At 41.9% G+C, this 18,287-nt stretch overlaps 1 protein-coding gene across 2 annotated transcripts in view; it reads left to right on the forward strand.

Moving 5' to 3' along the window:
• Positions 1 to 445: 445 nt before the first annotated feature.
• GALNT3 (polypeptide N-acetylgalactosaminyltransferase 3) overlaps positions 446 to 18,287 on the forward strand; it is a 52,277-nt gene continuing 34,435 nt past the window's right edge. For both annotated transcript variants that reach the window (XM_020891725.2, XM_020891724.2), the window contains exon 1: positions 446 to 706. The gene's annotated coding sequence lies outside the window, so the exon portion shown is untranslated. The remainder of the gene's footprint in view (positions 707 to 18,287) is intronic.

Below are 18,287 nucleotides of genomic sequence, written 5' to 3' on the forward strand. Positions count from 1 at the left end.
GCTGAACTCTGCTCGTGGAAAGCCTACGAGCCAACCGTTGCTACTATCATGAGGTGGTCCTCGGAGGCACGGGGTACCCCGATCTCCGGACAGCGCACCCCTTCATTTTGGCAAAACGCAGAGGAAGAGAAGTGTGTCTGAAGGCTATCTAGATTCTCTAGTTCCCTAAGGAGTCAGACTGTGTTCTGGTTACAAGGTGACCCCTGACATCAGGTCAGCGCAGGACTCCCCAGGGTAGACGGGCTGAGACTCGCCCCGAGCGGAGAACCAGCCTCGCCTCTCGCGCGGCCAGAGGAGCCGCGCGGCGGCTGCGCGCGGCCAGGGACTGCGCCCTCGCCCCGCGCGCGGACCTCGGTCCTCACCTGGAGCGCTCAGGTAGGGCTTGGGCGGGGCGGGAGGCTGGCGCGCAGGCGCGGGGCGGGGGCCTCGCCCCTGCCGACGTCGCAGGCTGGAGCTCACCTGGGAGACTCCGAGAGGAAGCGGAGCCTCGGTTCGGCCTCTCCTGGCAACGCCGGAGGCCCAGCGGGAAGGCAGGAGGCGGCGGCGGAGGAGGAGCCGGACTCAGCGGCAACTGTAGCGACAGCAACCGGAGCCGTCGCCGCCGCCGCCGCCACCTGCACCTGGCGCCCGGCCCACGTCCAGCGCCCGCCGGGCCGCCACTTCCCGCCGCCCTGCCCTGCCGTGCCCTGCCCTGCCCACCGGCCAGGTGAGTTGGCGGGCCGGCGCTAGGGTCGCGGCTGGGGACCCGTTGCCCCTGGGCAGCATCGGAGATGGGGGGGGGGGGGGGGTCGGATCGACAGAGAAGCTCACGTGGCGGGGAGACCGGGACGGTCCCGGTGGCCGGTTGGAGATGGTCTCGAGAGCTGTGTTTCAGTTGCCCTTCGGGAGAGTCCGAAAGGGGTGCCCGAGGCCGGGGGAGGTGACGCCCCGGGGGTCACCCTGTCACCCGCGGTGCCCCCTGTAAGGAGGCTCCAGAAGATCGAGCCCCGGGCCGAAGTCCCGGGGGCCCGGAGCCTGTCCCTTTGAGGGTCGCGGACTGGGGGTGGGGTGGGGAGGTGTTAAGGGCAGGGAGCCGGGCGGCCGCGCTTCCTCTCGGGCTAACAGGTTGCAGGTCTCCTCCCGCCCCGTTGCGGGTGCCGGAGCGGCTAGCCCGCGGCGGGAAGAGCCGAACTAGGCAGACAACTTTCCCAGCCCGACCCCAGACAGTCCTAGCTGGAAACCGCGGCCGCCGAGCCATTCGAATGGTTTCCGAGTGGTTTGGAAGGCGCTCTGTGGTCGGGACGCGGACATCCTTCTCTCTCTGTCTGTTTGGTCTCTGCACTTTTCCGGGTGCGCTCCCTAAGCCAGGCTGCGCCCACTTTCCGGTTTGATCGAGAAGTTATTTTCTTCGAGTCAGGAGGAAATCCAACTGCCACTCACCGACCGCACACCATCTCGTTAAAGGACCTGTTGACTTAACAACCTGCATATCGCGGGTTTGGTCTGCCTGTGGCATATGACTCAAAGGTTCAAAAAAACTTTGTTTCAGGAACCTGCCACGTCTGAACCTGGGTGTGCCAGGCCCAAATTCCTTTTCCTGCCTAATTAGGCTTTTCTGAAGCCTAAGAAATGAGGGTAAAACCGGTGCTTACCTTAGATTTTTATTTTCTTTTCTTTCAAAGTCCATCAAAGCACTTCCTTCCCTCTCAAAAACTCATCCAAACACCTCATTTTAAAATTGATCAAATAACTATTTCTGTTTTAAGAACTCCATGGAGTTACCAATTTTTTCTGGTTTTCAAAATACCTTATCAACTGAACAGTGAACATAATTTTCCATAGAAGTTATGCTGCAATATTGAAGACATTTTAATTCAAATTGTATTATTAAAAAATCAAAGTCGCTGCCTTTATTTGAGAATTTCTGGTTGTGGGGAAATCTGTTGCTTTTTTTTACTGTGCAAATTTTTCTTTAAATTTGTGGCTAAACTATGTAAGGTTAAAATCATGCCCTACAAATGAATTTCTTTAAATTTAACTTTTAATGTCTGTAGTCTAGCATATGTATTGGTTGAAACATTCTGAACAGTTTGTACCAAGCATCTTTCTTTTTGCATTGCTTTAACTAGCATTTTTACATAGAAATTTTAATAATAAACTGTCTCACTGTCTAGATTTTTTTAGTTCTATCTTTGCTAATTTTTTAAACATAGTTTAAATTGAACACTTAACATAAAATGCCTTAGGAAACACAAATGGTTTTTTTAAGGCACTTAAAGTTAAAAATTCAATCACAGCACAATAGGAGATTATTATTAATGATAGCTTTAACCAGTGTGTTTTGCTTTTCATAAAAGAGCCTCACCTTCCCTCTTAATCTTCTCACCATACAGAGAAATGTGTGTGCTCAATACTGTTTAAAAATTAGATATGGGTATTGCTCTCTCTGAGGGGCTTCACAGGTGGGTCAGTGGTAAAGAATCTATCTGCCAGTGCAGATGAGAGTTTGATCCCTGGGTGGGAAAGATCCCCTGGAGAAGGAAATGGCAACCCATTCAGGTATTCTTGCCTGGGAATCCCAAGGATAGAGGAGCCTGGCAGACTACAGTCTGCAGGGTCATAGACAGGACTGAGCAACTGAGCACACACACATTGCTCTCTGAGTGTATGTTATTAATTTAATCTTATTGATTATTGGGCCAGATGTTGTTAGATTATCTTTACTCTTAATTCTAGAGAGACATGTAACATATCTGCATTATCTAGAGTAACAGTGTGTCTCATTTAAACTATCTGTAAAATAGAAAAAATAATACCTCCCTAGATTAAGATAATGAGGACTTAAGTCAGGAATCCCTCTAGCCCTACCCTTCTTAGGATCCCCTTCTCACTTTGGATATCCGGCCAACCCAGCCATTTTGTAATGAACTGAAGCTGAGAAGAGATTCTAACTTCAGTTCACCTAGCAAATTAATAGTATACATGGCCTTATTTGAGTGACTTGACTCGAGATCCATGTTATCTTTTCTTTTCACTACCCACCTTCTCATTTATCTTAAGATGTTTATCTTTCTGTCTTTCATATAGTTTGTAAGTCCTTTGTAATTACAGAACAGTCAATTGTTCTTTGTCCAGCTCTGATTTACTCTAATTTCTACTGTCCAGATGATGCCTGACTCCAGGGAGACTGAGTGAGGCTGTCAATCTTTTCTGTCACTGTGAGCACATGTGTATTGATGATGACATTGAGATTTTTTAATCCTTCCTTCGTATTTCAGAGCCACATTTAATTTTTTGAGTCAACTTGGCCAACATAATTTAGTCTTCTGATCTTTTATTATATTGGCTTAAAATGTATTTTACTTTAAGCCAATAAAACATCAGTGTTTTTAAAACTTTTTTTTTTGGACTGCAGTCCTCAGAATTGCATTCTATTCTTCAATACAATAGGCTGAAGTATGTGTGTATATAAATGAAGCAAGGTTTACAAGGCAGTACTTAACCTTACAGCTGGATGTTCTCTATTATTTACTTTAAAAAATATTGGTCTTAAAACATGCGTTGATTTTATGGGCACAGATGGGCTGGAACCTACAATAAAAATAGTGATGTCCTATTGAATTTACCTTTTTTTAAGGCTGATTTTTCTAGCAGTTTGTGTCTCTCTTATGCACACACATTCACGGGGAAGAAAATCAAACTGTACTTTTAAAAATGTATGAAATTATACTGTAATCCTTATGAAACATTTATTGGATGTCTAGAGGCTCTAGGACCTGGTGCTAGACCAAATCTCTCAAACATTAGGAACTGCATGAAACCTTATTGTACATCATTGTATCTTAAATAGGTTCTCAGTATATTGTGGTATGTTTGGGGACAGGAAAAACTGGAAAAGTTTTTCTGAAGGGATTTCGGTGGTAACTATTATCAAATGAAAGTTTGAGAGAGAAAAAGAATTCTGTCCCGCTCTAAGTACTAACATTTATGGCTGAGTTATATGCTGGGTAGAGTCTGAAAAAAATTATTATAGTAAACTGGCAAGTTTATTCTTTGGTTTGTAGTTTGTTAACATATATTTTCCTTTTACTATGAAACAAATATAAGACATATTGTAGAAATCATACCTTTTTCCCACCCCCCGCAAAGACTAGATTGGGAAATTGAGAAATTTGATTGGATCCCTAAAGGACCTGTAGGGATGTAGGCTTGGAAGCTCTAATTGGATGATTAAGCCTTCCATAGAAGCTTTTAATTTTAACCTGCCTTCAGATTCCTCGTAAAAGGAATCTTTCTCCGAAAGCAAATATTACTGTTTTAATATTTTAGAAATGATTAATGCCCAGATCATCTTCAGACATATTTAACTTTTTGGTCCATAGAATATAAAAATACATGTGTTATGCCAGATCTTTTATGACTGTAAAATCTTATTGAGAAAGAAATATTTTTAATCACCTATCTAATTATGCATCTAGTTAGGATCAGAATGATTAGTTTGATATAATTTGAATAATCAAAACACAATATGGGGCCAATAGCAGCAATGAATTCAAATCAGTGCCAGTAAAGACAAAAGACCAACATGCATTAACTTATGGCAAAGCAGAGACAAGTAGGACTCTGAATTCTGGGTCATTAGTGACTACTGGCAATTAGATGAAATCTCCTTCAGTCATTCTCTGGGTTGGCCTCATATTTTTGGCACTAAACAGAGATTATTTTCCCAAGCATACATTTTTCCCCTATAATTGTTTCAGTTTCAAACTGTCCAAACTAGTTTTTTCATCTCATCTATACCATTGCCTGCTGGACATCTTTAAGATGTCATAATTACCTGAGATTATACATGTGTAAACCAGAACCTTCATCCCATCAAAACAGCAGCAGCAACAACAAAAAAACAACCTCTTTTACTTCCTGTATCTTCTTTATGAGCACTTGTACATTTACTGTATCTTATCCACAATTCCAAAACCAAAAGAATCTCTGTTAAAAAATTTTTTTGGTTAACTCAATTCAATGCATTTGCCGTGAAACCTGAGTGAATTGTCAGGACGCCGTTTATCATCACTCTGCTTGGTGGATGTGTCTGGCTGAAGAAATAGTTTTATGCTTGATTGTGTGTGTGCTAAGTCACTTCAGTCCTGTCCGACTCTGTGCGACCCTGTGGACTGTAGCTCTCCAGGCTCCTCTGTCCATGGGATTCTCCAGGAAAGAATACTGGAGGGGGTTGACAGGCCCTTTTCCAGGGGATCTTCCTGACCCAGGGATTAAGCCCTGCTCTCTTACGTCTCCTGCTTTGGCAGGCAGATTCTTTACCACTCGCTCCACCTGGGAAGCCCCTCTGTATTTGACTACATGGTACCATTCCAAGTGCTGCTGGGGGGCACTCTGTTATATTGGGTATGTAAACCACATCTCCTTTCTAACATCCAAAATGTCTCAATTTTTGAAACATATTAGGCTCCTGGGATTTTGGCGAAGGGGTTATTGATCTGTATCACCATCCAGGTGTCATGCCAGAAATCCAAAGGACACTTTTTACTCTCATTTTAGCTTCTAGAACTATCAGAATACTGAATCTCTTTAAGGTTTTCCACCTTCTTTTTCACAAATTCCTCTCCTTCTTCTATTGCTCTAGTTCAGGGTCTCATCATCTTTTGTCTTGGGTACCACAGTCACCTGCCACCTGATATCTCAATGGATAGTGTTAAGCTCAAATCCATCCTCAGAAGAACCCTGAGGTGCTAATCTCTTTAAAATTATAAACCTGAACTTCTCTGTCCTCTGCTTCAAGGCAGGTAATGACTTTTCATAGCTCATAGAGAATCTATGGCCCTTAAAATGGCCCCACCAAACATGACCCTCATTTAACTTTGGATTTTACTCAGAATTGTTTATTTCAGCAACAGATGTCATCGGCTTTGTTTGTTTTTGTTGTTCTCTGCACTGCTCAGAGCACCTTCCCTCTAATGTTTGCCTCTATAACTTTTTATGATTCTTAGGAGTCAGCTGAGGTCTCACCTCATTTAGGGTACTGCACACCCTGACCAACATATCTCCACATACACCTGAGCTGGGTGACTTTTATCATGTGACTTACATATGTGACATAATACAGTCTGCTGGCTCACCTGTGAACTCACACACACAGTTTTTATTAATAAATTATTTGCAAAACATGTAAAATTTCTCTTTCCACTTAAACTATTATGGAATAATAATCTTGGAGTAAAAATGGCACAGAAAGGAGAGAGAGGCATTGGGCAGGAAGTATATTTGCTTTTTTAAATAGACATTGCAGATTGGGAAGTAGGAAATATACTTAATTAGGCTATTTAATTTATTTTGCTATTATTTCCATCTGATTTCATTGAATTCAATGTTATTTTTGTGCGTTTTGGTTCTGTCCCAAGATCTGGGTTTTACCATTTAGAAGTGATAAGTTAATTTTGTGATTGAAATGCCTTGCAGCTTTTGTTTGCAAACATTCTACAAGTGAGTACATTTGTATTGGTGAGAAGTTTACGAGATCAGCTTTCACATAAAGAATATAATGTAATTAGACTAGACCAGCCATGAAATTAAAAGGAGTAAGCACTCCTTGGAAGGAAAGTTATGACCAACCTAGATAGCATATTAAAAAGCAGAGACATCACTTTGTCAACAAAGGTCCGTCTAGTCAAGGCTATGGTTTTTCCAGTGGTCATGTATGGATGTGAGAGTTGGACTATAAAGAAAGCTGAGTGCAGAAGAATTGATGCTTTTGAACTGTGGTGTTGGAGAAGACTCTTGAGAGTCCCTTGGACTGCAAGGAGATCCAGCCAGTCCATCCTAAAGGAGATCAGTCCTGTGTGTTCACTGGAAGGACTGATGTTGAAGCTGAAACTCCAATACTTTGGCCACCTGATGCGAAGAGCTGACTCATTGGAAAAGACCCTGATTTGGGCAAAGATTGAAGGCAGGAGGGGAAGGAGATGACAGAGGATGAGATGATTGGATGGCATCACCGACTGGATGGACATGGGTTTGGGTGGACTCCGCGAGTTGGTGACGGACAGGGAGGCCTGGCGTGCTACAGTTCATGGGGTTGCAAAGAGTCGGACACGACTGAGAGACTGAGCCGAACTGAGGAAAAAAAAAAAAAGATGAAAGATTCCTTCCTGGAAGTCTCCCTTCACCAAGTTCTGTCAGTTTTACCTCTTAAATAAATATTTCTCAAATCCATCTGCTTTTCTCTATCCCCAGCACTAGCATCTCTTGCCTGAACTTTTGCAGTGTCTTCCCTGTTGCCTCTCTGAACTTCTTTCTAGTTGCTCCTTCTCAGGGCACCTAGAGGGATCTTCCCAGAATATTGGTCTTCTTACCCTGCTGCTTAAAGCCTTTCATTGCCTCAGGATAAGTCAATCTCCTTAAGATGGCCTAAAGGCCTGGCTTGCTTTAGTTCCTGCCCAGAGCACATCTCTGTCATCATCACTCTCTGCTCAGGCTCTCATTTCGGTTTAGTCACTCAGTCATGTCTGACTCTTTGTGACCCCATGGACTGCAACACGTCAGGCCTCCCTGTTCATCAACAACTCCCAGAGCTTGCTCAAACTCATGTCCATTGAGTCGGTGATGCCGTCCAACCATCTCATCCTCTGTCATCCTCTTCTCCCATATTCTCCCATGCTTTCTGTCATAAGGGTGGTGTCATCTGCATATCTGAGGTTATTGATATTTCTCCCAGAAAACTTGATTCCAACTTTAGCTTTATCCAGCCCAGCATTTCGCATGATGTACTCTGCATATAAGTTAAATAAACAGGGTGACGATATGCAGCCTTGACATACTCCTTTCCCAATTTTGAACCAGTCCATTGTTCTTTGTCTGGTTCTAACTGTTGCTTCTTGACCTGCATACAGGTTTCTTAGGAGGCAGGTAAGGTGGTCTGGTATTTCCAATTCTTTAAGAATTTTCCACAGATTGTTGTGATCCACACAGTCAAAGGCTTTGGCTTAGCCAATAACGCAGAAGTAGATGTGTTTCTGGAACTCTCTTGTTTTTTTGATGATCCAAAGGATGTTGACAATTTGATCTCTGGTTCGTCTGCCTTTTCTAAATCCAGCTTGAAAATCTGGAAGTTCGTGGTTGATGTACTGTTGAAGCCTGGCTTGGAGAATTTTGAGCGTTACTTTGCTAGCATGTGAGATGAGTGCAATTGTGCGGTAGTTTGAGCATTCTTTGGGATTTGAACTGACCTTTTCCAGTCCTGTGGCCACTGCTGAGTTTTCCAAATTTGCTGGCATATTGAGTGCAGCATTTTAACAGCATCATCTTTGAGGATCTGAAATAGCTCAACTGGAATTCCTTCATTGCCACTAGCTTTTTTTCTTAGTGATGCTTCCTAAGGCCCACTTGACTTCACATTCCAGGATGTCTGGCTCTAGGTGAGTGATCACATCACCATGATTATCTGGGTCGTGAAGATCTTTTTTGTATAGTTCTTCTGTGTATTCTTGCCACCTCTTCTTAATATCTTCTTCTTCTGCTAGATCCATACCATTTCTGTCCTTTATTGTGTGTGTCCTTTATTGTTCTAGCTCTACTAGCCTTTTTTCTTTTTCTTTTTTGCCAGGTTCCTCCTGCCTTTAGGTCTTTGTGTCATTCTTTCTGCCTGGAACTCTCCTTCCCCTTTCAGCCTATCTAGCTAAAACTTACCTTCCGATTCCAATTTAAGCTCTTACTGTAACTGGAATTTTTCATGGGTCTTTTTCCCCACCTCCAGCTATGGATTAAAGTGAAGACTGAAGCCCAAAGAGGTAAAGTCCTACTTAATACCTCGGAATATTACCTTAAATAAAATTAGTTTCCTCACAATAGGAGCAGACTTTAGTATGTGACTCGTATGTTTAAAAAATAGATTTTAGTTATTACTGCCTTTATATTTTTACCAAATAACAGTAGTTAATATTTATTGTCTTAATAAGTTTTAGTCCTCAGTTTAGTCCTCAGTTACTATTTTATTTTATTTTAAAATAGTTATTTTACGTAACTATTGAACAGTTATGTGCCGGGCATATTTTAGGAACTTACATGAATTAATTGTTTAATTTTCAAAGCTGCTCTATGAAGTGCATGTTTTTCCCCCCCTAATTTAGAGAGAGGAAAATTGAAGAGTAAATAATTTGCCTCTATCTACAAGGCTAGTGAAATGTCAGAGCCAAGATTCAAATCTAAGTAGTCTCATTCCAAATCCTATACTTCCCCTCACTTATATGTAAATAAGACTAAGTAGGATTATTAAAAATTCTGCAATAGCAACAGAAATCCTCTCAACCCTCATCTCCCCCAATCCTGCTACGAAAAGGCAATCACACTTTCACCTCTTATAGATGTTTCTTCCCATTTTTACCTTTTGAAATGATATGCTTATACTGCTATTTCTTAATGTATTATTTGACATTACCTACTGACTGCCCATATGGTAGATACATATTAAGCTTTTTCACACACATACTCATTGTGCTCCCTACCTTGATTTCCCAATAGATGTCACAATATAGTCTCACATTTTGTTGGCATTTTAGTATGTACTTGTTATTGTGAAATCTTGCTCACCACTGAGCCAAGCAAGTCTATTATGAACATGCTTCCTTACTTGTAGAATTTTTAAAAATCTTTTGAGTTAATCATAAACTCACTTAAGAAAAAAGAATGTGCTTAGTTTTTCCATATATGATTTTCTGTATAATCCAACACTGTCTCAGTAATTTTTTTTTCACCTAATCAAATCTATCAAATTCATGGGTCCCTTCCTAGAGCTCTCTGTCGTCTTGTTTCTGTTTGGACTGTTGCTTTCTAGTCCTGTTCCATAGCAATTGTTTGGGATTTTTCTTTGCTGACAATTCTGACAGAGTTTGTATTTATTAGATACCATGACTTCTGTTGTTTTTGTGCCCCCTAATTTGGATGGAACATCCCCAACATCCAGTAGCCCTTTTCCTTTCACTGTGTCCTCTAATACCCAGTTTTCCTCTCTGGAGGCAACTAATACTTTTCCTTTTTTAAAAAAAAAAAATAAAAACAATATGTGTATATTTTCTCTGTTTTTGAAATGCAAATAAATTTAGCTTTTTTTTTTTTCCCATTTAACTATATTGTGGAACTAACATCATATCAGCATATAAAGTTGCTTCTTTGTTTTTAACTTTGCTTACTATTCCATCATATGACTCTATCATTGTTTATTTATCTAGTTCCCTTTTGGTAGAGTTGTAGGCTGTTTGAACCTTTTGATATTAAAAAGAATGCTTTACCCTGGAGAAGAAAATGGCGACCCACTCCAGTATTCTTGCCTGGAAAATCCAATGGACAGAGGAGCCTGGTGGGCTACAGTTCATGGGGTCGCAAAGAGTCAGACATGACTTAGCAACTAAACAACAACAACAAACATGGAAGCTGTTCTCTCTTCTTTTTACTTTTATATGTTTTAGAATTTTCCATAATAGAAACTTTAATAGGAATTAAAAAAAAGAATGCTTTAATGTAAAAGCTTTACAGGTTGTCATTTCACTTGAGTACTAACTAATGCGTGGGATAAATTTCTAGAAGTTATTCTCATACTTGGTTGATACTTTGATGGAGACGGGTAGTATGAGACCTTACATGTTTGATGATTCTGCATCAAATGGGATAAGAATAAAGGGTAAAAGAATAAGTGGGTAATACTGGTAATAAGTGGGCCCTTCTGGAGAACAATTAATAGGGCAGAGAGGGTTTCTAATGCAAATTGTTTTCTTTGAGCTTTTGACCATGACATTTGTTTTTTCAGCTATGACCCATCTTTCTGAACTTTGTCGTCACTTCCTTTAGTGTTCATGTCTTCTTGCTCCATTATTTTAGCTCCAGGTCTATCCCTGAAGTAATCCAGAGCAGAGATTATGTTGTTATTTTTCAGTCACTTAGTCGTGTCCAACTTTTTTGTGACCCCCATGGACTGTAGCCTGCCGGTTCCTCTGTCCATGGGATTTCCCAGGCAAGAATACTGGAGTGGATTGTCATTTCCTTCCCCAGAGGATCTTCCTGACCCAGGGATTGAATCTGCATCTCCTGCATTGCAGGCAGATTCTTTACCACTGAACCACCAGGGAAGCCTAAGCATGTCATTAAGTGGTCTTTTTCAGCGAGTCAAGAAGCTATCTTGAACACACTTCACAGCTTAACAGCCTTCCCAGCCTCCATGCTGATTTATTTGTTGAGTTCAGCTAACTCTTATTTCCAAATCATATCCTGAGCTTCCACACCTCTTCTGCTGTCACCAGAATTACTTTTACTCGTCTCCTAATTGCCTTCAGCCTCCTTCTCTGGCTTTCCCAACCATCTCCCCTCAGGGGGGGAAAAAGTCTGTATTCATCACAGCTTCAAGAGCAATCATTTTAAATTTCAGTTCTAATTCGTTCATCACCCTGCTTACACCTCTTCCCTTTGCCTGAAGGTTTACATGTTAATACAGATCGCACAGAATTAGGTACCCATCCCTTCTTTACACGGACTTCCCTGGCGGCTCAGACGGTAAAAGCATCTGCCTACAATGCGGGAGACCCGGGTTCGATCCCCGAGTCGGGAAGATCCCCTGGAGAAGGAAATGGCAGTCGTTCTCTACATGGAGCTTGGCATTCCACTTGTGTTTCATAGGCCTCAGTGTGTGATACCGTCCTGACAAAAATTACCCTACTTGAGGTCATCTGTTGAAAGAAGAATTAACGTTTAGGCTGACATTGTTTTATTTCCAACTGAAACGTACATTAAAAGGGTTTTTTTCATACTTTAACCATAGGATGCAGAAATTTCAAATGGTAACTGAATCAGTGGAGGGATATCGTGTGCTTCAAATTAGGCACGTGTCTGGCCTAATCTTAAAGGAAGACATTGCTTTTATGCATAATCAAAACAAATAATGTTATGGATTTATGGAGAATTTATTTTGTTCTTTTATATCTGGGGATGTGTTAGCTAATGGAAATGGGGTAAGTAAGGGAAATATATAAATGCTGAGGTGGAAGATTTTTTTTAATTTCTAGACTAAGGGGTTGGCAAACTACAGCCCTTGGGCCAAATTCAGTCTACCACCTGTTTTTGTAGAGAAAATTTTATTAGAACCAGGTATGCCCTTTTATTTATATATTGTCTATAGCTGCTTTTGCACCGCAAAAATAGAGTTGAGGAGTTACAATACAGGCGATACGGCCCACAGTGCAAAAAATATTTACTGTTTTGCCCTTTCCAGAGAGTTTGCTGACACTTTCTAGAGAGGAATGGAAGTTGAAAGCTTGAGAGCAAGTATTTACTAAATGAGTTGTGCATAAACCTGTAGGAAGATGAATGCAAAGGGATAAAGGTTTGAGCAAGCAATCTTCACTTCTCCCCTATTTCTTAATACTCTGAGGCCTCAGAAGGAGAGTGAGTGGACAGGTATATATCTGCAACTTGTGAGTTTTGGACCCAAAATGGAATGTTTGATTGGATTTATTGTATGCAACTTGCACACCCATCTTCCAATGGTATTCCATGACAAGGCCCCATGCACACTTCCTTCACTAAGATATTGTGAAAAAAACAATGAAGGAGCCACTGCATTGTTGAAAAAAATCTATAGTTGCTATCTTTAGTAACCCATCGAGATTGGCTCCCTGATTTCAGTGGAGATAGTGGAATCCTATAGCAGCAGGAACCAAGTGGCAGCATTTCACCACCAAGGATGAATCAGCTTACCTGTGCAATAAAGGAAAGTAGGGACATAGGTATAATCAGAAGGCATTGGCCCCTCAGATGGGGCCAAAACCTCAAATGGTTTTGTGGGTGAAGTCATCAACAGACTTCTGGCATTTTGTGTATTTCACAGAAGAAGCTCTAGATCTGGTAGCAAAAAGCTTTAGTGGCCGCAGTTGAGAGTCATGACCTTTCATCCAGTTTCCAAACCTAAGTTGAGAGTGATTTGATTGAAATGGCGGCCTGTTCCCCTCTAGGAAGAACACTGTGTCACTGCCTCAAGCATATACCATAAACCTTCCTCTAAGTCTTCCCCAAAGGAACCTGTAGCCATTTGTTAAACTGCATTTTGAGGAAAAGGAAATAATCATACCTTTCACCCTTCATTCCTGAGGACTGAAAATATCCTTGTGGTCCACCAGTCAAAATGGGGACTTAGAATGGCCATGGAATAGATGGAGTCTTAGCTCAAGCCTGATTCACAGTGTGCTCAGATGGTCAGAAGATCCACTCTGTGGATCTTATTTCCCCAGTTTCTCAAAGTATAATCAGAATAGATATATGAGATAACTATATTAGCTTTCTAAATCACGGATCCAGGACCACTGTGGTAGGGGACCTAAGTGGAAGACCTTAGAACTTCTCCTTTGTAAGACAGTAGATCAGAAGCAATGCCATATCCCAGAGGAAATTGTTGAGATTAATGCCACCATCAAAGATTTGAAATAAGACTAGTGATATTTGTCACATCTCCATTTACTGTACTTATTTGGCCTGTGCAAAAGTTGGGTAGATCTTAGAGAATGACTGGACTACCATAAATCTAATCATTGGCTGATTCCACATGTACAGCTGACCTTTGGACAATATGCAGGTAGGGGCACCAACCCTCCAAACAGTTAAAAATCTGAATATAATTTATAGTCAGCCCTCCAACTGTGTAGTTTCTCTGTATTGGCAGATCTGCATCCGCAGATTCAAAAAAACCTCAGATTGCATAATGCTATAGTATTTACTATTGAAAACATACATGTGTAAGTGGACTCATTCATTTCAAACCCATGTTGTCCAAGGAGCAGCTGTAGTTGCTGACCCAGATGTAGTATCTTTACTTGATCAAATCAGCACAGCTGCTGGCTTTTGGTGCATACCTACTGATATGATGACTTCACCAGGACTACCAAAAGCAGTTTGCTTTTGTTTAGCAGGGCCAACCATGTATTATCACAGTTTTACCTCAGGGTCAGGTTAGTCCTTCTGTGCTAGAAATCTTAATCATCCCAACATTCCACAAAACATCACACTGGTCTACTCTTGATGCTATTTTGTTGATTGTATCCAATGAGCGGGAAGTACTTGGTACTTTAGATGTCTTAGTAAAGTATATGAGAACCAGAGGGTAATATTGATAATTCAGCCCCACAAAAATTCAAGAGCACTTAAGTAACATTTCTGTATATTCAGTGGTCACTGTGCCCAAAAGGCCCTTCTGGATTTTGAGACAACATGTACTACATTTGAATATGCCACTTCAGCCTGTCTACAGAGTAACCTATAATGCTGCTAGTTTTGAAAGACGATCAGAGCAAGAAAAGTCTGTGCAGCAAGTTTAGGACCCATGCATACTGTGCTCCCAATCTGGCTGTGTGACCTAGCAGAGTCAATGATTTTCTGAGTGTCTACAGGAAATGGAGAGGCTGTACAGAGCCTCTGACAAGCACCAAGAGCAGAATCACAGCACAGATTTCTGAGATACTGAAGTAAACCCCTGACTTCTTAAGCTAACTCTTCACCCTTTGACACACAGCCTTTGGAACCCTTTTTGGTGTGCTGCCAGGTAGATCCTGAATACATGAACGTAGGGTGTCAGTTTATCGTATGGACCAGACTTCTCATCATTAACTGAGTGTTATCTGAGCTACCTTGCCATGAAGTTGGCCATTTGCAGCAACAATCTGTCATCAAGTGGAAATGGTATTGTCAGGGAGAGGGAAATGTCCTCTTCTGCTCCTCCCGAGTCCCTGTGACTGGACTAATTATAAAATTGACACAAGAGACTAACAGTAATAAAAGAAAAAATTTAATTCATGCACACAGAGTTCTCATAGAAGATGGAACCTAAGAAGTGGCCAGAGTAGGCCTCTTTTATACTTTTTACACAAAGAAGCAATAAAATTTGTGAGGAATTGACAGGACAAAGAAACTTAGGCTTTGAGTGCTCGATTAGTAAAGAATCTAAACAATTTGGGCTGTAGTAGTAAATTAAAGAAGTAACAAAGTGTGTGTGTATGTTTAATGCAGGTTTCTTGGCCCCAGATTCCGTGTCTCTGGCAATAGAGTGTCCTCTACCTACAGATGGAGAGCATGCACCCATTCACATGAGAGTTATTTCCTGCTTTCTGGGATACAGGAGAGTCGAAGGGATCAAACCTGGGTCTCCTGCATTGCAGGCAGGTTCTTTACCATCTGAGCTACCAGGGAAGCCTGGATGTTTCATAAGTAACTTTAATCCAAAATAATATGTCACTGAGGCGTATTTGGTGGGGAGGCCTAGCCCTCAGCCCCAGTAGTATGTAAGGGACAGAGCTTGCACAAATTTGGGAAGTACAAGTAAACTGTGTGAGCAAATGACTCGGACTCTTCTGATAGCAGCTCCTATTGTGTATCACTTAAGCCTGGGTTACAGAGCAGTCTGCAGAATATGCACGTACCGTTCAAGAGCTGATACCCAGCAGGAGAGTTCCAGAAGAACATCTACTTCTGCTTTATTGGCTATGCTAAAGCCTTTGACTGTGTGGATCACAACAAACTGTGGAAAATTCTTAAAGAGTTGGGAATACCAGACCAGTTTACCTGCCTCCTAAGAAACCTGTATGCAGGTCAAGAAGCAACAGTTAGAACCGGACATGGAAAAGTGGACTGGTTTAAAATTGGGAAAGGAGTATGTCAAGGCTGTATATTGTCACCCTGCTTATTTAACTTATATGCAGAGTACATCATGCAAAATGCTAAGCTGGATAAAGCTAAAGTTGGAATCAAGTTTTCTGGGAGAAATATCAATAACCTCAGATATGCAGATGATACCACCCTTATGACAGAAAGCCAAGAAGGACTAAGAGACCCTTGATGAAGGTGAAAGAGAGAATAAAAAAGCTGCTTAAAACTCAACATTCAAAAACTAAGATCATGGCATCCAGGCCCATCACTTCATGGCAAATAGATGGGGAAACAATGGAAACAGTGAGAGGCTTTATTTTCTTAGGCTCCAAAATCACTGCAGATGGTGACTGCAGCCATAAAATTAAAAGACGCTTGCTCCTTGAAAGAAAAGCTATGACAAACCTAGACAGCATATTAAAAAGCAGAGACGTTACTTGCCAACAAAGGTCCATCTAGTCAAAGGTCCAGTAGTCATGTATGGTTGTGAGAGTTGGACCATAAAGAAGGCTGAGCGCTGAAGAATTGATGCTTTTGAACTGTGGTGTTGGAGAAGACTCTTGAAAGTCCCTTGGACTTCAAAGAGATCCAACCAGTCCATCCTAAAGGAAATCAGTCCTGACTATTCATTGGAAGGACTGATTCTGAAGTGGAAGCTCAAATACTTTGGCCACCTCATGTGATGAGCTGACTCATTAGAAAAGACCTTGATGCTGGGAAAGACTGAGAGCAAGAAGAGAAGGAGGTGGGAGAGGATGAGATGGTTGGATGGCATCATAGATTGAATGGTCATGAGTTTGAGCAAACTGGGAGATAGTGAAGGACAGAGAAGTCTGGCATGCTGCAGTCCATGGGGGTCACAGAGTCAGACACAACTGAGCAACTAAACAACAAATTCAAGAGTGGATAGCTATAGCACTACAATCCTCCTCATTGTAAAGGGCAGTGGAGAAGGAAAATTCTCCCAGTAGGCAGAATTTTGAATAGTAGATGTGATTTGTATAGTGTATCTGAAATGAGAGATGCCAGCAGTAAAGATATGGGCCATAGGCAGTTGCTCATGGTTCGACTGTATGTTCAGGGACTTAGTAGAAACAAGATTGGAAGATTGGTGACAAGGAATTTTGAGGGAGTGGTATAAGGAGGGACTTTTCAAAAAGGGGAGATCCTGAAGAAATTCATGTCCCATCTGAATGTCCACCATAGAGCATCTATTTCTCTTAGTAGTCAGATGGACAGAATTATACACTCTATGGGTGTCAGTTAGCCTTTCTCCTGTCTCCCCTAGTGCATATGCAGAGGGCCCATGAAGAGTAGCCACAGTGGCAGAAACGGAGGCTATGTGGGCACAACATGGACTTCTTTCTAAGGTTGACTGGCTAGTACTACCGCTGAGTTCTTAGTCAATGAGAAATCAACATTGAGTACCTAGGGGCACCAGCCAGCCACTGGGTGACAGGTTGATTATATCTGACTTTCCATCATTGAGGGAGCAGAGATTTATCCTCATTAAAATAGACAAATATTCAGGATATGGATTTGCTTTATCTGCGAGCATGAACAGCACAGAATGCCTGAAGACAGAGTTCACTCAGAATGAATAGTGGAAGAAGGAAGCCGTGGATATCAGTTATGGTCTCATGGCCAATGAGATAAATGAGGATTGTAGTAGCTTTGCACATTTTTCTGTTGCCTTTTCTATGTATGTGTGTATTCATATCTGCTACCAGTTTTCTTCTTTCCTTCCTATTTTTTTTTTTAGTGTTACACTAGAAGTTGTTAGAAGTTAAGGTTATAATTTAGTCTTCAGGTGACAGAATGTTAGGTGGGACTGTAACAGAATTGGAGAAGTAATTCAGATAGTCGTAACAGTGGATACAATGGCTGTTGACACTCTGTGTCTCCTCATTTTGAGGTTTCCCCTTCACTCGTGAGAAGGGTGCATCTTGTTTGGTGGAATACAGTTATTTTGCTATTGTGCTATACTTTTCAATAGCCCTACCATGTGCACACTGGGAATCTACAAGAGAGCTGGCTGTTCACCTTTCATCTCAGGCACTAGCTCGGAGCTACACTGGCCCAAGGTGCGCGTGAAAGTACACTAGACTCCTGCCGAGGACAGCTTTTCAGCTCCATTGGCAGCCAGAAGTTTTCCTGAGCACCTAGAAATTCCGGGGTTTGATACCTCGGTAAGAATGGCTTCTTTCAGGACCCCAGAGGGAGTGTCTCCACTAAGGCAACCCATGACTCTTTCACTATTAGGGAGCCAGTGCTCTCCCATCTCCATTAAGATCTCTGGATCTCAGCCCTTGTGATGGGATAGTTCTTGGGCCTTCAGCTCAACTTAGGGGTAGTGGTTGCCCCTTATATCTATCATATCTGTGTTCTTTACAATTCTTGTTAACTCCTACTAGCCAATTCCCTATCACTCCAGTTCTCTCTTAATAATAGATTAAACTTTCCTTGTTCAAATCAGTATGTACTTTCTGTCTCCTTGCTAATCCCAAAGCCATCAACTGTGGTGGTTTACTAGCTAAGCCGTGTCCCACTCCTGCAACCACATGGACGGTAGCCCACCAGACTCCTCTGTCCATGGGATTTCCCAGGCAAGAATAATG

The sequence above is a fragment of the Odocoileus virginianus genome, chromosome 13 (genome assembly GCF_023699985.2).
Source record: "Odocoileus virginianus isolate 20LAN1187 ecotype Illinois chromosome 13, Ovbor_1.2, whole genome shotgun sequence".
Taxonomy (NCBI): domain Eukaryota; kingdom Metazoa; phylum Chordata; class Mammalia; order Artiodactyla; family Cervidae; genus Odocoileus; species Odocoileus virginianus.